Source organism: Colobus angolensis, unplaced genomic scaffold (assembly GCF_000951035.1).
Source record: "Colobus angolensis palliatus isolate OR3802 unplaced genomic scaffold, Cang.pa_1.0 Scaffold6, whole genome shotgun sequence".
Lineage (NCBI taxonomy): Eukaryota > Metazoa > Chordata > Mammalia > Primates > Cercopithecidae > Colobus > Colobus angolensis.
Genome location: NW_012119598.1, coordinates 9,268,624 through 9,295,716, shown reverse-complemented (window position 1 = coordinate 9,295,716; position 27,093 = coordinate 9,268,624). Strand labels below are relative to the sequence as shown.

At 38.5% G+C, this 27,093-nt stretch overlaps 2 long non-coding RNA genes across 2 annotated transcripts in view; both read right to left on the bottom strand.

The window, feature by feature from the left end:
- Window positions 1-27,093, bottom strand: part of LOC105526623 — a 359,766-nt gene that overhangs the window by 114,091 nt on the left and 218,582 nt on the right. The window lies entirely within an intron of this gene.
- Window positions 10,401-12,023, bottom strand: LOC105526621. Its single transcript, XR_001004106.1, has 2 exons — window positions 11,842-12,023; window positions 10,401-10,703 (listed from the first exon to the last, which is right to left on the bottom strand). It is a non-coding gene; the product is annotated as an uncharacterized LOC105526621 (long non-coding RNA).

Here is a 27,093-nt window from a genome sequence, read left to right as displayed (position 1 = left end):
AACATGAGTTAAAAGTAACTGCCTAAAACAACAGAAGCCCTCCTGCTTTCTCCTGCATAGCTTCCAATTTGTCTTTGATCTGAGTTTTAAAAACAGAATAAAACTTAGCACTGATTTTTAAGAAAAATATAACCAGATTTCACTTCCTTTTAAATAGATCCTTGTAATGTTGCGTGAATGAGCTTTCTTACTGGAGACAGCACTGACTTATGGCATTAAAGAATCTTAAAACAAGTCCTACAATGGCTTCAGTACAATGCTTAAGAAAACTTCCACCACTTTACTGAATATAACCTGAGGTTTAGAGAGTTCTGAAATTATAAGTAACAAAATGTGTCACTCTGGCTTTCTCTGATGAGTTTTCTTTCTAATACTCTCTATCCTTAGCATCTAGAAGGATGCCTAGTTTGCAACTGGTATTTAGCAAGTATTTGATCAATGAATAGTATTTAAAATGAACGAATCAATAAACATCTTCATTAGCCATGTTAAATATGAAGAGATGGACAGATTTTTCAAAATTCATATCCATAAAAAGAAGTTCCTACAAATGCAGAGGATATGCTCTCCATATTTAATGTAGGAATGGGAAACTGAAGTTAAGTGGCACATGAAAATGAAATCTCCCAAGCAGTAACGTAACCATGTATATCAGGCTTTCTGATTCAGGTTTTTAGGTTCTCCTATGTAGCAAAATATTTAAGTCTAATTTTTTATCTTTTCTTTAAAGCACTCAAGTTTCATGGACTAAATGCTAGTTATTCATTTTAGTACTTTTTTCTACAGTTTTCAGAAGGATAAAAAAGGAAGAAGCAAAAACCACTTTCACCTCTGCTTCCAAAACATGATGTCATTATAATGAAGACAAGCAACGGGACCACAGAGAGATGCCTTCGTTCAGCCTTCAAGTATCCACAGAAAATTATTATTATCTCCCCCACCACACACACACAACACACACACAAAAACAATCTGCAAGATTTTTCAACCTTATCCCAGAGAGAGCCAAAATAAACTGTATTTTCCGGTGAGAAGAAAATTGGTGTTCAAAACCATAGAAAGCATAGATATAAATAACAAATTATAGTTCTGAATATTCATACCTGTATTCATTAGATTTCATTGCCTTAGTTATTGGCCAAGTTGTTATGAGTATTGATATGAATCAAAAGATAAGAGTATTGATTTTGGAAACCAACCCTTCATCTTACCCTTAGTGCCACCATTTTATGGTTGTGTGATTCTGAAGCATACCAACCAAGTATCTGGTAAATATAAAATGTATACAGTTTCTGCACACATATATGTGTGTGTATGTTGCTTTGAGTAACTTAAAAATCATAGATTTTTCTAAAATCTGAAATTTTATTATTGTAGTATTCACAATTTCAAAGCAGAGAAATGTGCAGAGAAATAAAGTTAAGTCCGATGGTAAAAAACAGATTAACTAAATATTGAGGCTATTCATAAAATGGAATTTTATCTTATTAATGAGAATATAGTATAACATTTAAAATACTTAAATCAGCTATATGGACTTTCCGGATATTTTATTTCTACCTAAACTAACATGCTATGATTAATTCTGAGCACCTATAACATAATCTTAAACTCTAATGTGACAAGTCAGAAAAATGAAGAACCTTTTTTTTAACCCAGGCTTTCATAATTTAAAATGTAACCTTTTGGTTTACCTGATGCCTGCAAGCAGTGACATAGATGTTGACAGCATTAATATCACTATTTCTGTCACTAAAATCTATAGCAAATACATTAGCAGCCACAAACGGAGGTGGTTTTTCAGAGAGCTTGCTAATTGCATTGCAGCTGTGAACTTAGTTTTGCAGTGTTCATACAGAAAAACACAGAGCTGAGAAGGAAACACAAACCTTAAGAAGACTGTAAACAGATTGATAGCTACTTTTGAAGCCATGTATTTGTATTTAGATTATATATCATGTTCACATTATTGATATTGTAGACTGATATTTTTCAAATCTTGATCAAAGAGATAGAGACTATCTATTAGTTTGAGACAGAACAATTTACCAAATACTCTAAATTAAAGTTAGGAATTTAATTGAGTACAAGAGCAGATCTACATTAGAATCTAGGATGAACTGAATTCTTACTCTTCTTTAATTTGACTATATCTACCTTCAGTCTCCCAATGCCCTCCAGGGCAAAGAAATCTCCTGTGTTCAAAGCACAAGTCCTTGAGTTCCTGGTGATAACCTTAGAGAATGTAGTCAAAGATGACCTATCAGAGAGGAGTAAAGCTGGGTTTCCAAAATAAGCAACCTTATCTGTGTAGCCTACACTTTTAAATGCCACATAGCAGTTTGCCCTTCTATCAAAAGGCACACTTATCCGCCAGATACTCCTGGACAACAGAGGAAATGTGATTTTCAATTCTGAGCAATTAGTAATTTTTAAAAGCCATCACTCTGTTTCTATCATAAAGAATAAATACAATTCATTATCATATCTCTGCACCCCAATTTTGCTGTTTTCTTTAAAAACCAAGTAGCATTAACAGTTAAAAATCACTTTCCTTATTCCATCTGCTGAAAATCCCAAATCTTTAAGACTGGAAAGAAGTTTTTCAATTACTGGCTTTCCTTCTCATTTTGCACATGGAAGAACATAGTTAGAGAGATGATGAGTATGATGAGGGCCCCTTCCGAAGTCATAGGCTGGTTGGGGCCCCAAACCCCTGGCTCCCTGACCCTACTCATTCCACTGCCTGTCTCAGCAGAGAGCTCCAAGGATGTACATTTCTTAAAAGTCAATGCTCCTCACACACCTTCAGAAAAAACATAAAGAGGGTATTCATTAGATTTCATTGCCTTAGTTATTATCCAATTTGTAAAAGGATAAAGACATTTTTGTTTAAAGCATCATGATACACCATTGGGCAATGGTCATAAATTCAATATTCTCCTAAGAATTACTCTAAGAATAGAAAAGGACAGGTATACCTTTATTTGATAGCACTGCCATACCGTTAAAAGAAAAGATACTTTCCAAATAAAACAAGTCATTGGCAGTAAAATGCGGGGTTTCCCCACCAGTTTTAACATCAAATAATCACATTAGGAAGCCCCAACTGCCAGTGCCAAGAGGACAAAGGGACTCATGAATGGCGTGTTGTTAGATCATCCTTCTTCAACGTGTCCCTCCTTTTCCTTTTATTCTCTGTTCTTTGTGATTGCCTAAGCCCAAAACATAATTTTATGATTGACTTAATCTATGACTTTGTGATTAACTTGATTCATGTGGAACTTAAAGATGGAAGCATATCACATAACCTATAAGAAAGCATTCATGGTTCATAAGTTATTTAACTAATGCTTATTCTAAACCCTCACATATCATGATTTGCCCTGAAGTGATAACTGAGAATAGAAGATAAAAGAAAATGACTCAGGAATAATTGGACATTTTATATTTGAGATTTAAAATTTAGCAAAACAATCTAGACTTTGTTCCTCCAATGAAGTTTCATGTAGTTGAAACAAATAAAATCAGAGTTTACTAAGCACAGTACTTTATTCATCTTATGTCAATATTGAAATAAAGGGACAGGGTACTTGAAATTGCTATTGTTTTGAAAAGAAAAAGGGGGGTCTATTTTATTCCAACTCAAAATACATTATAAAACTGGACATAAAAATAACAAATTGCCAAAAATGATAAAACTTAATTCCTTAGAAGTAATAATTGAATTTTAGTAGATCTGTGTGTTTCATAAATATCAAGTAAAATAGTTTATTGTACTACACTTTTGCAGTTGAACTTCAATCTACGTTAATTCATTACAACTCTACATATTGGATTTTATTTTGCAGCAATTTATGCCATAAAGATGATAAAATCAAACTGCGAGAGAATGGGATTCAAAAGGAACGTGACAGATATTTTGGTTTAAGGGCAAAGGCATGAGTTTGAATCTCACACAGACTCTCACCTTGCTTAAGATACACGATCTTACACAAGCTGTTTCGCTGCTTTGGGCTTTGACTTCCTTTTCTATATAGAGGTGGGTAAAAAATACCCACCTCAAGTGCTTATTTTAGTCAGAATTCTAGGGTCACAGGGTTGCTGTTCAACAGTGGCATTCTTACTCTTATTATCTAATTTCTCTTCACCCTCTTTCTTTGAAATGGGAAAATCCATCCAAGAGCCAGGGTCATTCATGTTGTCAGGTACCACCCCTGGGGGAATTTGCTTTGTTTGTTTCAAATGTGCCCTTTGCCCAGGCCTTATGCTCAGGCTGTGTGGATAAAGAGGGGGAAAATCTTTTAATACTGAAAACTGGTTTGATTCCTACTCTTAGTAGCTGAATACCTAAAAGGGAGGACCAAGGGTCCCCAGGGAACAGCAGTAAGTGTCTGTAGTAACATGAGATATAAAATAACTGTATACATTGCTGTTGCTTATTTCATATGTCATAACTCAAACGTCCCACTCTGAAGTATTTATCAGTCCAGTACTATAACAGAACCCCACAGACTGGGTGGCTTCAACACGGAAATGTATTTCCCACAGTTCTGGAGGCTGGGAGGTCTGAGCTCAGGGTGCCAGCATGATTGAGGAGTTCTGGGTGACCCTTCCTTGGTTCATGGAGAGCTGTCTTCTTACTGTGCCCTCACATGGCAGAGAAAGGGAGACCATCTTTCGTGTCTTTTTAAAGGTCACTAATCCCATTCATGAGGCCTCCACTCAAAATCTAAGGCCCGGCCTCCAAATACCATCACGTTGGAAATTTAGTCTTCAACATAAGAATTTAGGGGGAATACGGGAACACAAGCCTTCTGTCCATAGCAGATGGAGTAGGGAGACTTTGTAGGCTGGCAGGATTCAAGGTTACATGCCAGCTGTTAGCGTCGGCCCTCTCACTTCCCTTACCTGACCCTTCTCCTGATGCCTTCATTTCTCTTCCTCTAGTCCCCCCAGGTGCCACCTTAGAGGCAGGGCTGTGCTGTTTTCCGCTGCCACTCTGCCCTATCTATCTATTCCTCTAGCAAACTTCCCTTCCTTCCCTGCTGTTTAGTTAGATAGTATGAGGAAAGTGCCTACTTCATTCCCAGGGAGGTAAGTGACTATTTACTTTTATCTTCTGTGGCGCATTTACTTGAAAATCCAAATAAATCTCGAATGGACCATATCCTAAGCAATGTGAACAACATTTTCAGGGGGTGTCTGGTCACTCCTTTGAAAAATTGGGAGTACAAGGAATCCAGACGAGCTAACTTTGCACATGAAACGTGATTGCAGCAGCATCTCTAAACGGGAAGCTCGCTTCCAGCCTAACACCCAGGGGAAGGCTGGTCTCTTTATTTACAAAACTCCTAGGGCTCATGGGATTTACTTTCTTTTAGCTCATTAAAGCTTCTCTTTCTAAAAACAGACCTTTCAGCTTTCATTTCTCTGCTGGTAGCTCTTTAAGGACTCCACTCTCCCTTCTGATTTCTGCTCCTTGGACACGGATTCCCTCATGTTGTACTGATTCATCCACAACCAGGGCTCCCTTCCTGACAGCTGGCCTGTGCTTTGTTACGGGAGTTCCCCAACCTAGAGCTGGCTCACTTCATCATTGTTAATTTACAGTGTCACAGGTGTATTTCCGAACAATTTAATAAGTGTAATTGAATCCATTATACAGCAAACAAGTTGTTTCACAAAATTCTATTCATTGGGTTGCCTTCTACTGAGGAACACCAGTAGTTATTCTCATGATATAGAATAGTTAATAATCCAGGCATCCCTGCAGAAACAGAAAAATCATCCTGAACACACATACCTCTTCAAATGACTACAGTGATCGCTGGCTTCCAGCCAATGATAAAGAATGTTTTAAAAGAGCTAGGATTTTTCATACGATAAATGAATACTTCAGATTTTTCTGTTTTTTTCTCTCTTTTTTTTTTTTTAGGAAGGGACTGTATCACATAACATGCCTTGTCTATATTCGGAAAATGAGAACCAGATTATTATATGCATCCACTTACTTCAGGAGCACTGCTATGCCTCAGCCATTTGAAGGGTTTGCTTAATTATCTTGCAGGTGAAGAGTAAGAGCTTTATGGCTATCTAAAGATGCTGCTAATGTAGGATAAAATGCCTTTTCATGAATGTTTTTGAGGTTTAACGTTAACGCACTATATTATTACTCCACAGAGGGAAATGAAATGTAGTGCAAAAAACTAAATGCACCCAATGCATCAAATCAAGGCCAAAGAAGAATTGTGTTTCATGGAGAAACGTTGTCACTGAGATGGCAACTTGCTTGTGTTTGTTAAAATAGATAAAAAGATTGCTTAAATAGTGTGGATTGCTTAGGATGCATGATCATTGTGGGCTTCTGGAAAATGTGCGTCCTTTCAATAAGTCAAAAACGTTTTTGTTGACTAATGTTAGAAGATGCTAAATTTATCAGGCTGGTTATTCATTGAAGAAATGTCAGAGTTTTACATGAGTTGCTCCACACTGAGTTGAACTAGTTTTAAAATGAGATCTCTAACACATTTGCTATTTAATTGCAAACTTATGACTAAGATGAAAGGTAACTGGAAGCAACAGAAAGAAGACTGACTCTGGTATCAGAAATAGTCCCTGGTCCAGTTTTTACTGCTAATGAGCACTGCTAGCCTGGACCTAGACTAAACACACGTTTTAGTCTTTTAAACCAGTACATTTAAACTATATTTATACATACATACCCCACAGGCTTCAGTTATATTGATCAAGACCTAAATTAAGAAGAAAGAGAAAAATAATAGCTCTAAATTCTTGACCTTCCCAAAGGGAGCATTAAAAGCCATAATTTTGTCCTCTCCTTGATAGTTACATAAAATTTTAGCCTTCTCTTGAAAAAGATTGAAATAGCAACTGGTAGAATGAAAAAGAGAGTGGCTACACTTTCACTTGTAAAAAAAAATAAAATAAAAGGCAATAGTATTACATATTTTTAAAAGTATAAATCAGAATGACAAAAGAATAACAGAAGAATAAAAGTAAAGGGTCTAAATTTCCCCTTTATAAGGCAAAGACTCTCAGAAACAATTGAAAATAATAATCTGTTATTTCTTACACAAAATATCACAAAAATAATGTATCACAAGAAAATATCACACACAAGACTCTAGAATGCAGTTCCGCCCCTCAAAGAAAAACCCAGAGTACAAATATTGATATCACTATTATTTGCAGTAATGACTACATTCTCCGTAAGCTCTACAAAATGGGGACAGTGAATTTTGTTTACAGGCTCCTAAAAGCATTTGGAATGTATCAAACTTAAAGAAATACTTGTTGAGTGAATAAATCAGCTAATTAGTCATTGTTTTGTTAAGACATGAAATTGAGTAAAGAGGGCAATTTTGCATTGATCAAGTTTACAATCAATAGGAAATTTATAACAGTGTTCCACTTTTATGCCCTGAATATTCTCAAAATGTTTTCATTTCAAAGTGTCAAATGACAGAAATGCAGTCTTAGGTGTGCTCAAGTTACGTTAAGAAATTGTATGGCTAAAAATATGGAAGTGACCTAGGTGTCCACTGATGGATGAATGAACAAATATGGTACGCATGGAATACTATTCAGCCTCAAAAACATGAAGGAAATCTATCATTTGCAACAACATGGATACACTTTGAGGATATTACGCTAAGTGAAATAGGTTGATCACAGAAAGGCAAATACTGCATGGTTTCACTAATATGAGGTACCCAGAGGAATCAGACTCATCAAAGCAGAAAGGAGGATGGTGGTTATCAGGGGTAGGAGAGTTATGAAGTTGGGAAGATGTTGGTCGAAGGACACAAAGTTTTATTTAGACAGAAGAAAAAGTTCAAAAGTCAAAAAGTTCAAAAGTGACTAGAGTTAATAACAATGTATTGTATACTTGAAATTGCTGAGAGTAGATTTCAAGTGTCCACACACACACACACACACAGAGATACATATGTGAGAGAATGCAAATATTAATCAGCTTCATTTAGCCATTCCACAATGCATGCATATGTGAAAACATCATGTTGTATACACTAAATTATATACTTTTTTTTATTTGTTACACAGCTAAATCAAGGGATGCACATGTCAGAGTAACTGGAAAGACAGCACGTGAATGCTACACAAGAGTCCTGTTACGTACAGCCCCACTCACAATCACCTCTTTCTTCATTCTCTGCACACCAGGTTCACTGCCCACCTAATAGCCCCATTAAGGAAACCCAGGTTCTCCTATATTTCAACCTCCGTTTAGATACATTGCCTCACACTATTGATAAGTATCATCAGCTTTCCTAGCTTTGCCAATGCCTCAGTTCCCTTTCCCCACTCCTGCACATCACTCCGACAATCTCTGGTCTACTTTATTGAACCTACTCCATGGGCAGGATCCATATGGGGCAAATTTGTGAAGAGTTGCATTCCTCTGCTAAGCAGTTTGTAAGGCATTCTAGCTTAAATAGAGAAGCAGATAAGTGTTTTCACCAACATCCACCCCCTCGAAACTATCCCACTAAAATGTTTTTATTATTATTATACTTTATGTTCTAGGGTACATGTGCACAACGTGCAGGTTTGTTACATATATATACATGTGCCATGGTGATGTGCTGCACCCCTTAACTTGTCATTTACATTAGGTATATCTCCTAATGCTATCCCTACCCCCTCCCCACACCCCTATCCCACTAAAATTAAAGCAAGGTCATTGCAGCCTGGGGCCAGAATAATGAGAGATTATTGACAAAGAAACTAGTTACAAAAATGCTGAGAAAATCCAGGCAATAAATAGAGAACTTGGAATAGCACGATCAGCAGGAATAAATTGGAGAAGTTGGGTTGGAAACACATTTGTGATTTAACAGGATGAGGTGGTCAACAATTAAGGTATGGAGTTAAAGATGACTTCAAAGTGAATAGTTTGCAAGATTCAGGGAATCATGATGCCATTCACACATAGACAGAATCATTTTAGAAAGAAACGACATCTTTGAGGGAGAAGGTAATGGCTTTCATTCTGGGCATCCTAATTTTGATGAATTCATGGAGCATTCAAGATGAGAAATCCAGTAGGCAGTAAAGAGGAATTTGGTCTAAAAATAATGTAGCTAATGTGGTAACAGGCTGTTTTGACTGAGTATCAGCTATAGGCAAGGAGTAATCATTGGAATAGTAAGAAATTACTAGATTTTATGGTAGATTAGATCAAGAGAAGGGATAAATAGCTCTTTGGCACAGTTGTACAGATGTGCATCTTAGTGCCTATTTTGGGTCCTCAATAGAAATAGATTAGGACAGATTGCACCTATGGACATGGTGCAATATTTAAAGGCAAGCCATGCTGTAAAGAAATTAACATAATATTCAGTATCTTTAAAAATATTAGTCAAAAGCTACATAAACCAAAATAGCAACGCTAACATTGTAAAAGTAAATTTAGTTAAATGAAGTTATTAATGACTCAAACTTACATCTCCCCACTTCTTAAATCCCACAAGATTCCTCTTGTATGTAAGCAACACTTTCCTCAAACCAAGAGCCTTTTAGGAGCCTTCTATCATATCCATCTGGCACCAGGGTGGCAACGTTATGGATCATTGAGACAGGTTGGCTAGAAAGGTAGATCACTTTTGTCAAGGAAGAAAATTTAAAGAGTCAAAGGATCATAACTCTTATCCTCTACAGTAAAAATGGCATTGTTGATGATTTAAGAACTTTGGATGGTGCTATTCAGCCCAGATAATTATAAAGAATACCCCATTGTGGAACAGTATTCCATAGGTCTGTAAATTTTCTGTCACTTTTCCTATTTCAGCTCATCTTACACATCAAACAACTCACCCTGTCTGCAAAATGGAAGATATGCCATATAAGTTATATCAAAAAAGATCTTTTATGTGAAATCACTTCATAAAGTGCTGTTCGAACCTAAGGTATTAGTAGTTATTTTAGCCTATCACATGAATAGTGCATCCAGACACCAAGATTTAGAGATTTAGAGTCGAGCTCCTTTTTTTTGTCCAAGCTCTTGGAAATAGTACCCTGGATTCTAAAATAGAAAAACGGCAGTACAGAATTATGATCACCGCTCTGGAGTTACTGGATTTAATTCTTGGTTCAAATAACAATGATAATAAAACCAACTTCAAATTCAGCACTTTTTTCCATGCATTGTCAACTCCTGTCGAATTTCATCTTTGAACCTGAAGCACAGATTCAATTCTTTCTTCAGAATGTTCACATTTATTTCACCTTCCAAATTACCTCCTTTTTCCTTGGTCTCTGAGTTTCAGAGGTACCTGATGCATAATTTATGCCCTAGAGACAAAAATATTGGCTGCCAAGATGCATAAAACTAGTGGCCCAGCTGTGAGGATGAATTAAGAATGGACACCATTTTATTTCATTTTAATTTAATTTTGTTTAATTCTAGTTTCAGTTTTGATGATATTTCACCAGTCTTTTCCATTTTTTTTCTTTGATAACAACATAATTCAGGGAGAAAGTACAAATTTGCCACAGGTTGAACATTTAGTTTGTGTTCCTTAAAAAATAATGCTGTGCTTAGTTTATTGCCAGAAAACTTCTTGCTTGATATTTTGGTCTGTTTTGTTTTTAATGTTTTAAACAAAGAATCTTCTCGCCTTTACTTCCGAGTTTCTTCCAAAGATACATATGCATTTCTAGGACGAGGAAACAAAGAGTTGTAAGACATCTATCATCATAAAAAATTAATCATTTGACTCATTCCCTGTCCTGCTTGTTTCAGTTAGTATTTGCAGCTTCCCAAGACCATATTGTTCTTCATCTGTATGTAAGAGCTCTGGTGTACCTAGAATTTGTAAGGTGTCCAATAAAAATGAAGAAGGGTCTCTCTATTTACTTTTCAATGGTAAAAAAAAAAAAAAAGAGAGAGAAGAGAATCAATTTGACATAACTCTCTCTTTTACTCTAATCTTATTCTCTGCTTTGTGTTAATTTCTAGCAAGGCCCTAAACAACTGAAAAATGAGCAAGTTGATTGATCTTTAGCAAGTGAATACATTGTTCCCTAAATGGTTTCAATTACCCAGGTTAGCTCTGTTGAGGGTTGCACTCACTGTGATGTTCTAAAGAGACTATATGGTTTCTGAGAAGATAAAATATTCGGTAGCACTGAAACAGGTAGAATATAATCCTAGGTAATATTCTGGTGCTGTGTTGTGGATTTGCAATAAATCAATTCAGACAAACTGGAACTACATTTCCCAGAATTCCTTTATCTGGAGAGTTCTGGGTTGGGGGTGGAGTATAAGATAATTTGCACAAGATATAAAAGGTAAAAGTGAAGTAGCAGCCATACTCTTTGCTTGCTGTAAAGGTCCACAAGGGCTCCAGGCTGTGCTTCACACAGCACACGTGGTTGGCTGGGGTAGCAGCCAAGTGCAGCTCCTCAACTCCTTCCCACTCCCCTCCTTCAGCTTATCCCACCCATGGCAGCAGCGGATTTAGCTCCATGAGGAAAGGCTCCAGCTACTCTAGCAAATGGATTCCATATTCAAAGATGGACGCTAACAGATGGTAAGAGGGGCTAATGGGTCCCATTTGGTCCTTGTGGGAACCAGCTCAGCCTCAGGAGTTCCACATTGTTCGAACCCCTCTCTACTTCACACCCTGTTTTCTCCCAACTGCCTGCCCCATGCACTTAAGGCTCCAGCACCACATAGTGAGGGAGCAGCCCCACATTGACTGCTTCACGTATCTCAGTCCACCTTCACGTGTCTCAGTCCGCTTAGGCTGCTATAAAAAATAACAAAGACTGGGTAGCTTGAACAACACTTACTTGTTCACAGTTGTGGAGGTTGAAATGTCCATGATCACAGTTCCCACATGGTCTGGTTCTCATGAGGACTCTTCCTGGCTTGCAGATTGGGGCCTTGCTGTATCCTCACGGGGCATAAAGAGAGCTCTTGTCTCTTCATTCCCTTGTAAAGGCTCCAGTTCCATCGTGAGTTCCACCCCCATGACCTCGTCCAAGCCCAGTTACCTCCCAAAGGCCCAACCTCCAAATACCATCACACTGGAGATTAGGGTTTCAACATATTTTGTGGACTGCAAACATTCAGTGTATAGCAACCAGCTCCCACTTCTAGTGGACCTGCTTTTCTGACTCAAGCTCTAAATACTGCACAGTGAAATTGCCTTCTTCATGACTGTTCTTATGTGCTGTTTACTTCACTCTTTCCCATATCTCTGCCTCTCAGAATCTGATATAAACTTACAGGAAAAACTCAAAGCCTATCTTTTGCATGAAGCCTTCCCTGATATTTATGGTAAAAATTAACCACTTTCTCCTGCATGTCCCTAAGCACTTTAGTTATATCTCTCTTCATGCACTTAATGCATCCTGCCTTGTATGGCAATTCTGTGTATCTCCGTCTCCCCTTGTAAATTTCTTGAGGGCAGTAATGATGTCTCACTCATCTTTGCATCCCCCAAAGCAACTATCACAGTGCCCCATGCAGAACTGGAGTTCAATAAATGTCTGTTGACTTGAAGCCTGGTGCAGCTTGCTTTATCCTCTGGCGCTGCTTGGGTTGTCACCATGACTGTATCTAAAGGACAACTTTACCCTTCTGGGCTCCTTGCTCTTGTTTTATCTATTTTTATGACGTGTTTATACATACTCCCTGCTTTATGCCAGAAGCCAAGCACTTTGGTGATACATTTTCAGTCAGGTTAAGTGTTTGGATTTTTTTTCAAGTGGAAAGGCCCTCACCGGATGTATTAAGAGTTTTCTTTTGAAACCTTGTCGTGAAAATAAATGGAGCAAATACCTGCATACAATAAGGCACTGCATAGTTAATGTAGCAAAGTATCCTGCACACAGCAAGCTTGGAGGAAACATGGATTGAATGATGGATGAAATAAACTGATGAATTTACTAATGAATGAAAAGCCTAACCAAGGGACAAAGCCATCAGGTATATGTATAGTACTGCCATTTTTAATGACATGATTTGAGACTCTTCCAAAGAAACATAGATAACTACCTACCTTGATGTAGTCCTACCAACAGGCAGGGGATTTCTCTCCTCCAAATTGCAGTGGTTCATCATTCTTGCTTAGAGTTTGCTATAAGCTATAGTTTATAATGAACTATAACTTATGGTTTATACTAGATAGGTCTTATTTACATTTCAAAAAATGGGGAACCACAGAACAAGTCATGGAGCAAAGTGTCAAAGGAAAGGAAATATTGTCAGAATAGATCTACATCTATTTTTTTTTTTGTCTAACATCTATGAAAGGGTGAAAAGTAACATATTAAATATTTTTCTAATATTGCTAACTAAATGAGAATTTTATAAAATTCTCTCAACTCTCATCTTGTATATGAGATTCTACAAGTTGCTATATATTGCACTAGAAAATAGGTACGGCTTTGTCTTGGAAGTTTTATGTTTCAAAACATTTTCCCCTCAAAGAAAGCTGTATTTCCAAGTCCTGAGGTGCCAAGTAAAAATCTAATATAAAGTAAAAGTAATTATCTAGTATCTCACTTAGTAAATCATCAGGATAAAACTTCTTTAGGAAAAAGCTAGCTCTTTTTGTTTGTGAGGAAAAAAGAAATAAAAGAGACTCTGGGAAATTTTTCAAGTGATTTTTAAAAGCAAAACTTTTACTCTAATCATTTTCTTGTAAATAAATCTAAGAAAATAATAGTTTAGCTTAAGGTAAAAGTTTCCTGGATTAATTTGTGTCCACTTCTATGCACAACCTATCATCTTACCTTTCACAGTGGTTGCACTTTACGTATCTTAAGCTTATCCTGGTCAGTATAGGTATCTTCACAAAATTGCTTTGGTAACCCAGGAACTGCAGTATTTCTGTTGCCTCATCTAACAATTTATCCAACTAATCTCATTATCTAACAATTTATCCAACCAATCAAAACTCAAGAGGGTCAGAGAAGATTCTGCAAGTCATTCATCCAACAAACCTTCACTGAGCAGTAATGAAACGTAGGCTCTGGTTTTCAATTTAGGACCGAGGACAGATGCACCCAGATGAGTACAACACTTGTCACAGATGCAACCATGGAACTTCTCCACAGACACCAAGAGGTCAAGAAAGACAATACAGAAAGGGTGATTCCTTTTTTTTTTTTTTTTTTTTTTTGAGGCAGCCTGCTCTGTCACCCAGGCTGGAGTGCAGTGGCACGATCCCGGCTCAGTACAACCTCCGTCTCCCGGGTTCAAGCGATTCTTCTGCCTCAGCCTCCTGAGTAGCTGGGACTACAGACACGCACTACTACACCAGGCTCATTTTTGTATTTTTAGCAGAGACGGGGTTTCTCCATATTGGCCAGGCTGGTCTTGAACTCCTGACCTCGTGATCCGCCCGCCTCAGCCTCCCAAAGTGGTGGGATTACAGGCGTGAGCCACTGCATCCAGACAAGGGTGATTTCTAAATTACATCTTGAAATATTATCAGTGTTCATCAGGCAGAAAAAGGGTCTAGATATGACAAAGGCATCTCATGCAAAGAAAGCAGATGTAGCAAAGCATGAGGTATGGAAGGCTTTGGTGTAATCAGAAAAACATCTGGTGTGGCCGATGCTTGTCAGGGAGAAGGAAGAAAGTAAGGGATGCATTATGGGTTGAACGGTACCTCCCCAAAATTTGCATGTTGAAGTCCTAACCCCATCTCTCAAAATGTTACCGTATTTCAAAATTAGAGTCTTTAAAGAGGTAATTAAGGTAAAACAAGACTGTTAGATTGAGCAGTAATTCAATCGTACTGCTACCTTAGGAGAAGAAGAAACTGGGACACACAGAAATACCAGGGATGTGTGTGCACAGGAAAGACCCAGTGAGGACAAAGAAAGAATGTGGTATTTATAAAACAAGGAGACAGGCTGCAGGAGAAACCAACCCTACCAGCACCATGGTCTTGTACTTCCAGCCTCCAGAACTGTGAGGAAGTAAATTTCTATTGTTTAAGCCACCCAGTCAGTAATGTTTTGTTATGGAAGCTCTAGCAAGTAGTACAAGATGAAAGAGATGAGGGAGGCAGGGGTCTTCATGGGAGAACATGTACACCCTGAGAAGCTCACACATCCTGCAGGCTATGCAAATCCTAAAACAGTTAGACACAGGAAATTAGCAACACATTAATAATATGTTATACGTCATAGAAGTATCACTCTGACAACTGTGTACAAGGTAGAAGACACCAGCTGACTATAGGAGGAAAAACTAACTGTTAAATCAAGCAGCAATGAGAGGCGAACAGAGGCAGGCATGGAGGGGAGAAGAGGTCTGATGTGCAAGATGTTTCAGAGGCACACTCAGCTGAAGCTGGACCCAGAGATGATGTCATGTTGTACAAATGAGAACGACAACCCAGATGTGCTTCCCTGCTGGGACTTATGATACAGGAACTCAATAAGCATGTATTTATCGAATGAATGAAGACAAGCCAACTACCTGCTTTCATTAGACGGACATCTGAGAATAAACCATACTACCCCAAACATAATAACATCCATTCTGCTACCCCATGTCAATTACACTTTGCCATATACTAAATGTGCAGAGAGTTGAGTATTGACTATAAAAATATAGATACAATATTCATCCATTCTCATATGATTATACACTATCTGTTTTTCTATAACATGTGTTTGATTGCTCAGTGGATATACAATTATGTGCTAGCTTGGTTCAGGAGTGGTGTTATAAAGTAACATAGACTAGATTTGTGCTCTAAAAAATATTTTAAAAAATCCAGAGACCAAAAAACATGTGTTCTCTGAATGTATGTAGCAAAACAAAATGTATTTCAAAATGTCAGAGGAGAGGTGCTACTGGTATGGCCCTGAGATATCTTATTCTAAAGGGTCATGTAGAAAAATTTCTGTGTGAAGAAAGAGTAAAGAAAAAGTTTAATCAAGGCAGTAGGAACTTAATGAGCACTGAGGGATGGGTAGAGTTAGAAGGTTTGTCTTCTTCAAGATTTTTGCAAAAGCACAGAAGAAAAGTAAGAAAATAGTAATACAGAATGCCGATCTGGCTGGTGTGAAAAGAAGTCCAGATATCATCTAGGTTACCCATTTTAGTTTAGAGCAGGGGTTGGCAAATTGTGGTCCATGGGCCAGATCCAATCCACTCCCTGTTTTTGTATTGTCCATGAGTAACGAATGGTTGAAAAACATCAAAAGGAAAAAAAAAAAAATCTCGATATGCGAAAAGTATATGGAATCCAGTATTTGTTAGCCATAAATAAAGTTTTATGGGAATACAGTTATGGTCATTATGTTTCCATATTGTCTGTGGCTGCAAGGGCAGAACTGAGTAATTGCGACAGAGATTGTATAGCCCACAGAGCCAAAAAGATTTACTATCTGGGACTTCACAGAAAAAGTTTTCTGACCTGTGGCTTAGAGCAGAGATGAAAAGGCCAAAGACCTAGACTGTTATTGTCTTTTTCTGAACACCACAGTGATACAGAGGCAAGCTTCCTGCACACAGGACCATGTAAGTGTTAAATTAGTATCTTCTAATGTGTACTCCATGGAAATTAAGTTCAAGGAATATTAAAAGTCGTCACCTGGCAAAAAGAGGTTCAAAACAGCCTAAACAAATGATAACTTTGAGAGATGATGAATGATATTTCAAGGCATTAATATGCCAATATGTTATGGGTCTATAAACATTTCTCAAACATCCTGGTATTTTTTTCTGCTCCATCTAACTCTCTAACATGGGACACTGAATGGGACTATTATGTGATAGAACTGGGGAAGGTTCCATCAATTTGGTGAAGATTGTGATGATCAATAACATTTATTCAATACTGAATTATTTGAAAATTTAACTACAAAGGCATGCAATATGTGATATTCTATTGATAATTCATAATCTCAAAAGTTGCATTCTGATATTAATGTTGCCAACACATACCATCTACTTCTTGGTGACCTGTAAGAATTAAATTCTTGGCAAGGAAACATAGCTTCTGAAGGCAGGGAAAGTCTACTGGCATGAGTGCTACTGTTTAAAAAGAACAAAGAGGGTTTAATGTAGTAGAAAGCCAAGGTAGCCAGGTTATCAACCAGCACAGATTTCACTCAGAGCTTCTAATCAGCTGGACCACTTGGAAGAACACACAGCCTGCAAGGGATAATCACTGCTTGGAAGGTATGTTATGCAAAATATGTTCTCTTTGTGTGAATACCGCAAGGCACTGAATTGGCTCCTACTAGGAAAAACCATGGAGGCTGATAGAATTATCTCACCAATTTTTACTGTTTGGGAATATTCCTAAAATTTTAACTTCATTTCTTGATTTTCGTATCACTGGAGAGAAGTGCTAACAAATCAGGAATGGGATAATAAAATACACTGCCGAAAGTAAGAAGAGAACGTCTATCAATTTGTTGAATGGCATACCAAAGTATTTGGTGTTTTTCATTTTGCTACATACTTTACCCAACAGTTGCAGTTTGCCTTCCCAAAGAAAATTCACATGCCCAGAAGGCACCAATCTCAACCTTTCTGTGAATGGTGGATTAAAGAGTACAAAAACAGGCCAGGTGCCATGGCCCACGTCTGTAATCCCAGCATTTTGGGAGGCCAAGGTGGGTGGATCACCTGAGGTCAGGAATTAGAGACCAGCCTGGCCAACATAGTGAAACCCCATCTCTACTGAAAATACAAAATTTAGCTGGGCATAGTGGCAGGCACCTGTAATCCCAGCTACTTGGGAGGCTGAGGCAGGAGAATCGCTTCAACCCGAGAGCTGAGATCGCACCATTGCACTCCAGCCTGGGCAATAAGAGTGAAACTCCATCTCAAAAAAAGAAAAAAGAATACACAAACCTACTTTCTGCCCAATTGTCTGAGTATTATGTGTTATCATCATTATCATCATCAGATAAATTTCTATTCAGGAAAGGCTTAATTTAAATTACCACAAAGGCCAGGCATCGTGGCTCACATCTGTAATCCCAGCAGTTTGGGAGGTTAAGACAGGAGGATCATTTGAGGACAGGAATTCTAGACCATCTTGGCCAACAGAGAAAGACCCCATATCTAAAAAAAAATACAAAAATAAGATGGGCATGATGGTGCACACCTGTAATCCCAGCTACTTGGGAAGATTGCTTGAGCCCAGGAGGTTGAGGGTGCAGTGAGCCATGATCATGTCACCACACTCCAGTCTAGGCAACACGAGACCCCATCTCTAAACAAATAAATAAATTACCATGAAGTCATAACCCTTAGTGATCTGTCCAGTAATTTCTGATGTTTATATATATTAACTAACTTTCTAAAATATGGCAAAAGTTACTAAAAATGTGTCACCATAGTTGCTATCATTTTATTTTTTTAATATTAAATCCAAAGACTGGTTGCTAAGATCCTTAACAATAATGAACTTCAGGAAATTCTAGAAGAAAACAGAAGGTGACACAAGTAGATTGGTACTCATGCATCCTCATGGGCACCTTCTGCCATGAACAATGATTTTTATTTGGCACCTAACTCACTATCAGTTCATAGGACCTGAATGTGACCCATGGGTGAACTAATCACTATGTTGCATTTTCCCTGGCCACAAATCAAGGTGGTTTGTAACTCAAGCTGGTCAAATCAGAGTGACTCTCAAGGGATGCTGCCAGAAAAGTTACTTGTTTGCTGCAGACTTAAATGTCGCTGACACTGACACTGCTGCAGTCATCCTGCCACTATGAAGACACTGTCTAGACTAAAGCCAGGCTAGGGGACAGATGAAACTGTGAGGTGGAGGAATATTGAGTACTGATGACATCATTTGAGGTCCTAGACCAGATTATGGTTAAATCTAGTCCTATCACATACTTTTGAGTAATACTTCATTTTTATTAAGCCACTTTGGGTAAATTACAAGGAAGTGTTTTAGCTGTTAAAGTAACCAAAATAATAATAATAATAATAATAATAATAAGCGTCAGAGCCATGCTGATAGATCAGCTCGAACGAATCTGGTGTTTCATTAGGATAAGGAAACAAAGAGACAACTGAGTCCAGAGTTTCTTCCTTCCGGTGGGTTCTTGGTCTTGCTGACTTCAAGAATGAAGCCATGGCCCTTCACAGTGAGTGCTACAGGTCTTAAAGGTGGCACGACCCCAAAAAGTGAGGAGCAGCAAGATTTATTGTGAAGAGCAAAAGAACAAAGCTTCCACAGAATGGAAGGGGGCCTGAGCAGCTTGCCCCTGCTGGCTGGGGTGGCCAGTTCTTATTCCCTTATTTGTCCCTGCCCACCTCCTGCTGATTGGTCCATTATACAGAGCACCGACTGGTCCATTTTACAGAGTGCTGATTGGTCCATTTCGCAGAATGCTGATTGGTGCGTTTATAATCCTTTAGCTAGACACAGAGTGCTGATTGTTGCGTTTTTACAGAGTGCTGATTGGTGTATTTACAAATCTTTAGCTAGACATAGAGTGCTGATTGGTGCATTTACAGTTCTTTAGCTAGCACAGAGCACGGATTGGCTAGCGTTTTTACATAGTGCTGATTGGTGCATTTATACTCCTCTAGCTAGACATATAGTGCTGATTGGTGGGTTTACAATCCTCTAGGTAGACAGAAAAGTTCTCCAAGTCCCCACTCAACCCAGGACGTCCAGCTGGCTTCACCTCTCACTACCACAAATAAAGAACTAGCATAAGCCAAACATTTTATGTTTATTAAAACCGCTTTCCCTTCTGGGTTATGATATTGGTATTTTGCTCCTATTTTTGACCTTCAAAGTAAAAATTATAGATCTGAGCTGCCTAGATTTTGCCTGTATCCTCCCTAGATTATAACATTTTGTATTCCTTTATATTTGGATTTACTATTTAGGCTAATCTTATCACACAGTGACACTCAGAAGTTCAGTGTTTACTATTTGTCTTATAAAGAAATGAAAGCTCCATTCAGAAGGCATATGCAACTGTTCCAGTTGTGTCCAGGTGTACTCATTCATGTAGTCAATAAACAGTGGAAAGCTTCTTTATTCCAGGCACTGTTGTTTGTACTAGAGACACAGCAGTGAGCAGACAGGCAGACATGCCTCCTCTCAAGGAGATCATATGCTAGAAGAGGAGATGGACGATACACAAGAGAAACACATGAAATTTAAGTATGTTAGATAGTGAATTCCATGACAGAGATTCCTGAGGTGGGTAGGAGGATGAGTTACAACTTTACATAAAGGGAATTGGGGAAGCCTCAGCAAGAAGGTGACATTTAAGTAGAGAAAGTAGAGACCTTAATTAAGGAGGTCAGAAAGAAGAAACATTGTAAGCAGAGAGAGTCGCAGGTGCAAAGGTCCTGTGGTGACAGCATGCTGTGGGCACTGTGTGTGCTCTAGAAACAGGAGGGAAGCTGAATCAATGGACCAGACAGAATGAGGAAAGAGAACAGCAATAAGAAGTGAGATCAGAGAGTATATGGTAGAAACTGAGTGGTGAAAGAAGGTAGCAGATCCAGTAAAGCCATACAGGCTATATGGATCCAGGCTCTTTTTCATTTGTCTGTTTTCTTAATGAGTAAAAAACATTGGGGCCGGGCGCGGTGGCTCAAGCCTGTAATCCCAGCATTTTGGGAGGCCGAGATGGGCGGATCACGAGGTCAGGAGATCGAGACCATCCCGGCTAACATGGTGAAACCCAGTCTCTACTAAAAAAAAATACAAAAACCTAGCCAGGCGAGGTGGCGGGCGCCTGTAGTCCCAGCTACTCGGGAGGCTGAGGCAGGAGAATGGCGTAAACCCGGGAGGCGGAGCTTGCAGTGAGCTGAGATCCGGCCACTGCACTCCAGCCTGGGCGACAGAGTCAGACTCCGTCTCAAAAAAAAAAAAACAAAAAACAAAAAACAAAAAACAAAAAACAAAACATTGAAAGTTGTAAGCCAAAGAGTGATGATCTAACTTACGTTTTAACAGGCTTACTCTGGCAGTATTAGAATAGACTTGACGTCAAGATCAGAAGGGAGATCACACAAAAGAATATGATAATAATCACAGTAAGGAATTGTAATGGCTTGGATGGAGGTGGTAGTGATAGAAAGGTTAAGGATTTATCAGATTCTAATAAAGACAGTGGAAATCGACAACGTATTCTGATGAAGTCCAGACGCCATAATGCAGAAGGAACTTCACGATCCAAGTGCTCTGGCCACTGCTTGCCTCTCATGCCACATTCCAGCCACCTTGACCTGCTTCTGTTTCCCCGGTGCCCTGCCCTCTCGCCCTAGCAGATGCTAACCTGCCATCACCCAGCAGGACTCAAGCTTGAATTCACCTCCTCCAAGGAGCCTTCAAAGCTCTCATCACACTAGTTCTATGTTTATTTGTCCACCTCCCACCCCACCATTACATTTCTAGCTGCTTGAAATTCCATTCTGTGACTTGGTCAAGGTTACATCCTTGTGGTTTAAACAGTGTTTGCCATAAAATCAACACTCATAAATCTCTGTTGAATGAATGAGTGAAATCCCGTTTTTATTTCGTGCTTTTAAATTTACTAAATTGCTCTTCCCTCATTTGTAAAATTGGGTAATAACTTCCTTACTAATTTTGTTGATGTGAAGATGTAAGTGTCCAAGATAGATACAGGCAGAGAAGAGGCACACAGGCATTTCTATAGCTTCACTCACCGATTTTCAGTTTATACAACTAAGGAAGGCTGTCTTATTTTGGCTGACTTTGTTTGCCTTTTGAAAAACATTTCTCCACTTTTTATTTAAACTGCCACTTTACTTTTTTGAATGCTTGCTTTACCTTTTAAAATATTAGCCGAAGGATAGGGAAAAGACGTTGGATTCAGTGAGAAACAAACCAAACTTTTGCAAGAGCTTTGCTTATTCAAACAAAAACAGTACTGTGAATCCCCCCAAAGGGAGAGTGGGTGCTGACCTAATCTTGTTTGCTTTCCTATTCAGTATTCTTTCCTACCAGCCTCCCTGGGGGCCTTAAAAGGAATTACCGAACTGCACAAAGAACTGCCTTGATGGTCATGCTTACTTGGTGTTTCTGGTCTAATGGACGAATGATGTTGAAATAACAGAAAAGTGCATTTTTTCATTTTTATTTTGATAGCTTAACATTTTTAGGAAGTTTGTCTTCCTCTCCAAAAAAGTATTACATAGAAACAGCAAATTGATTGCTTAGTAGGCAAAAAAAAAAAAAAAAAAAAAAAAAAATACCATCATACTCCCCGGGAGAAACTGAAATGATCATTAATTTAAGTAATTGTAGCCTCTATTTGTTGGTATTTACTATATAGGCTAAATAGGCACTGGGATGTGTGAATTTTCTCATTTACCACCCACTCCTCTAGAGGTCTATGAAATGTGTACTGGTATTATCACCATTTTGCATGTATAGAATGTGAAGCTTCAAGTGATATAGCAATAACTTGCCTAAGGTTACATAGCCTTCTAAGTGACAGAACCTGTAGACTAATGACTCCGTGATACATATTTCCCTCTAGAAGTGCCTTTTCATTTGTATCTTCCCATTTTATGAATTGTATATCAAGGTTTTCCATATCATTCTTCAACTGTTGTGGTGGGTCCTCTAGACAAAGCAAGAGGGAGAGAAAATTAGATAAGTCACCTTTTTAATTTCCTTGTTCATCATGTAGACCATGCCAGAATCTTCTTAAGACACTGCTTTCCTCTGACTCCTGCACTACACATAAAGCATTGATAACTCCCATTGCTCTCATCCCAATAGAACATAGGTCATATTTCTTTGTCTGACATTTAAGGGTCTTCACCCTCTGCCCTGGTCTTCTTATCTGGTATTATTTGGGCCTTATACTCCAGGCCACAGCATGAGTTTCTGTACTGAAAGGCTGCTCAGCTGTATGCAATGAGCCTGTTTTAAAAAGGCTTCAACGCAAGTCCATCTGTCTGCTCTCCATTTTTTAAATACTCCTTGGGCTTTCCAACTCCATTCCCATTTCATCTCTCTTGAATGCCTCCCTCTATAATTTTTCTATTGAGATCCTATCATATTCAAATGACTGCTCAAGCTGTTCATCTATCTTTAACTATGTCTTTCCAGATCACTTTGGTCAGAAGCAATTTCTCTTTTGTTCCACATTCGAATAAAATTTACTTTGAACCATACATTCATGGCGCTATTCCCATATTGATTTGAATAGGAACCTGTCTCATCTCCTTTACTAGATTTCAATCATCTTGAATATAGGAAATTGTAAGAGTCCAAGATAGGTTTGGTTACGGTGTAATACAGAAATTTCTCAGTGAGTTAGAATAGCAAATGTGTATTTCCATCTCATGTTCTATGTCCATCAGCTCTGAACTTGGCTTCCATAGCATCATCCTCCACCATGTGGGAAGTGGCCAGTTACAATGGCGAGGGCAAGGAGAGGTAAGGTAAACACTACTAGTTCTTAGGGCTTCTACTCAGAAGTAGCACATCACACACATCAAACCTACTTACATTTTATTGTCCAAAACAAGTAATTGGCCAAGGACAACTTCAAGGAGAGTGGAGACATGCAAACACAGCACGGTCCTGGAAGGAGGTGAAATAGGATATTTATAAAATTCCCTAATGGCTCTCAAAGCCATCTTCACAGGCCTCACAAGAACTAAGGCCTTTACCCACTTCTGCATTTCAGGCATGCCTCACCAAGACAAAGACTAAGACCATCTTCTTGCACTTCTCTACCATGTCAGTATATAAGAGTAGGGCTGAACTGGCAAATACTCTTCCTGTTCTGGCTCCTAGTGTTTCATAATCATGAAAGAACAAAGCCAGAAAGAACAGACAATCCTGCCTGTACAACCTCAGATGCCTTTTGACCTTCACACACAATTAATACTGTCTTGCTAATCATTAAAAGGCTGATGTCTCAGTTATTGACAGATCCAAAATCTCAGTGGCATACAAAAATAAGCATGTTTTTTCTCACTCACACATCTTCAGGTTAGCTGGGATGTAGCTGAGCTAGGTTAGCCTCAGCTGGGTTGGGGTCCAGGCTTCAGATTGGGTCCAAGTTATTCTGTGTGTGTCTCTCTCAGCCACTTAAAAAAGTTACTCAAGGTATCTTCTTATGATAAAAGGCAGGAATACAAGAGTGCAAGCCCAACTGGGCAAGTGTAGGTTATGCCTCTGATCAAATTGTACCGGATAAGATCTATTTGACCAAAGTAAAACACATACTCAAGCCCCAGACCAACAGGTGGAAAAGAACACTTTGTCCACCATGAGACAAAGTCACAGGGGCAAGGAGAGAAATAGTATACTCCTTCCGCCAATGAAGTAGGGAAAGAGGTAACACTTGTGTGCAAGAATCTATCTACCCTATTTGATGTCAAACAAGGGGGAAATACATGAATTTTGTGATAACATTTTTTTACGCTCAAGCAATACTTTCTGCAGGACTTCTCTAACTCAGAAAGATGGATGTGCACTTATCTAGAGAGTTACGTCTGAACTGTGTATGTTAACCGACCTCCGGAACTATGTTTTTTAAAATAAATTGCTTGTTCTTCTTCCACTGCAAATCACACAGAGAAAGTCCTGGACTGCTGGAAATTAGAAGGGTCTGATGTGTTAGCATTTGTGGGATGATTGGGACTCCATGCCTATATTATTTGGAGCATTTGCGTCAGGTGGGATATGGCCAGTGCCAAGTTGTTGGCAGTAGCACCATTATCACATAGCTCCAGCAAAGATTCCCAATGTAGGTGACAAGGTTCTTGTCCCGTTGTCAAGATTCAGCAGGAATCTTGAAGGGAAATAGATTGAGCTCCTAGACCTCTTGCTACTACCAGCAGATTAGGAAGTGGGTCTTAAGTATTTCTACCCTGAAGACATACTGGAATCACTCTTCACTTGTATAAGGTGGCACATGCTTACATAATTAATTAGAGATTTGCAGGATATTAAATTTAAAATGACTAAAACACAACAAAAATATTTAGAAAAATAGAGGCCAGGAAGAGAGCGGAGAGATCTAATGCAAGAAAATATTAATGCAAATCCGACTGTAGAGTGGAGCTCAAGAAACAGGAATGAGAAGTAAATTGTTTAAAATAACCCATTTGGAGAATTCTTTTTTCTGCAGAAGGTCCAAGAAAATTGAGGCACTCAAAAGTTTTTGAGTATAGAGTTTATCTTATATTGAAAAACCACATAGACATATGCAAAAGCAGTGGAACTACAGTTTCGGACTTGAATTCAGTTCTGTAGGTCTGAAACAAGAAGCTCTGGAGGGTCTAAGGGAAGCAAGTTAGAACAAAGAGCTGGGCTGGAAAATTTCATAGTGCTGCTTGTGGTAGTAAGCTCTATAATTTACCAATAAGAACATAATTTTTATCCCCCAAATTGTGTGCTCTGTGGTAAGGTAAATTATCATTTTCTAGTCTAAACAAATGGCTGCAATATTCTGGTGTGGATTCTGCCCCATGAAAAAAGGATATGAACTATTGGTGTAGGACTGGGGCTGACCTTCCAGGGTTTGAAGAATGCATTCTTTCTTCAGCTTTTCACAGGTGCGAATGGAGAACACAGGGTGAGCACTGCTTGCCAGTGTCCTGGTGGCCCCCACCACCATTTGCATTTAGCCACAGTGTGGTCCATCCCATCCCATTTCTGATGATGGAAATGTTCTATGTCTGTGCCACCAAGAAAGGGGCCACTTGCCACATGTGGCTATTGAACACTTGACAAGTGGCTGATATGACTGAAAAAATAATAATTTTAAAATTTTATTTAATTTAATTAAATTTGAATAGTTACACGTGGCAAGTGGCTCCCATATTGAATAGCACAGCTCTAGAATCTCTGAGTCCTCTGAGCCTCCACACTCTTTTAAGTACTCAAAAGCCACTCACATGGTCCCTGTTCTGCAAACACATACTCTCACTGCCAGTAACTGAGTGCCAAGGAGCAAGTGGCAGTATCTTAGCAGCTTTTTCAATTGTCAAAAGAAAAAAAAATTTCTGCTTCTGGGCAGACATCTGACTGTGCAGCCGTTGCAGAGAGACAATTTAGTTCAGAATTATGTGCCACCCTGACTCTACCTGGCAGGTGCCTTCTGTGCTAGCTCTTCTATCTGCAAACTTGAGAAAGATGACAGCGTTTTAAATGATTAACTCCTCTGGGTCACATTACTTAATTATACAGTACATCCAGGGATAGGCACATGGGTCTTTTATGGTAAATGATATGACGGTCTTAAAAACTCATTAATATGTCATTAACCAAGCAGACATTTACTAATTAAACAATTAGCCCCTCTGTTCTATTCCTTTGTTCCTCCCAGAGATGCTCGGTTACCCAGATCCCCAATTTAGCAGAAGTCCCCCCCTTCTTTTCCCAGAGAAAAATCACTCGTAAAGCAAACTGAGAGACTAAATGATTTTACCAGATTTTTTTTCCAAGTTGGCTACAAAGACAATCAAAGTTGATTTCCACAGCATAAATGAATGTGGATGTTGGTCTAGTTTAAATAAATCATCTTGATATGTAAACCAATTTTAGATATATGTGAAACAGCATCCGCCATAACTGGTGTAAATAGTGAATATAACAAAACTACATATCCCAGTTAAATAAATACAAACAGACAAGATTAATGACTTGAGATGTATTAATGTGATTCATCACATAAAGTCAATACCAAAGAAATATGTAATGTTCTTAACTTTGTATCTCAGAAGGTTTTTAATATCCATTATGCTTTCAGCTAATTTTAGCTAAATCATATTTGTTGCATTGAAACTATGCTAAACTGTGGCACAAGGGGGATTATTCAGAATATCAAAATATAACATCACAAATGTCTTATGAAACAAATGTCTTGTGTATTTTAAAAAGTGAAATGTAATAGTTTAAAATTCGGATTAGCAATTTTCTAAGAACATTCAGAAGTATTAGAACACACGCATATTTTTTCAGCTACATTTTGGTTCTCTATTTTAAGATTCAACTTGGCCGGGCGCGGTGGCTCAAGCCTGTAATCCCAGCACTTTGGGAGGCCGAGACGGGCGGATCACGAGGTCAGGAGATCGAGACC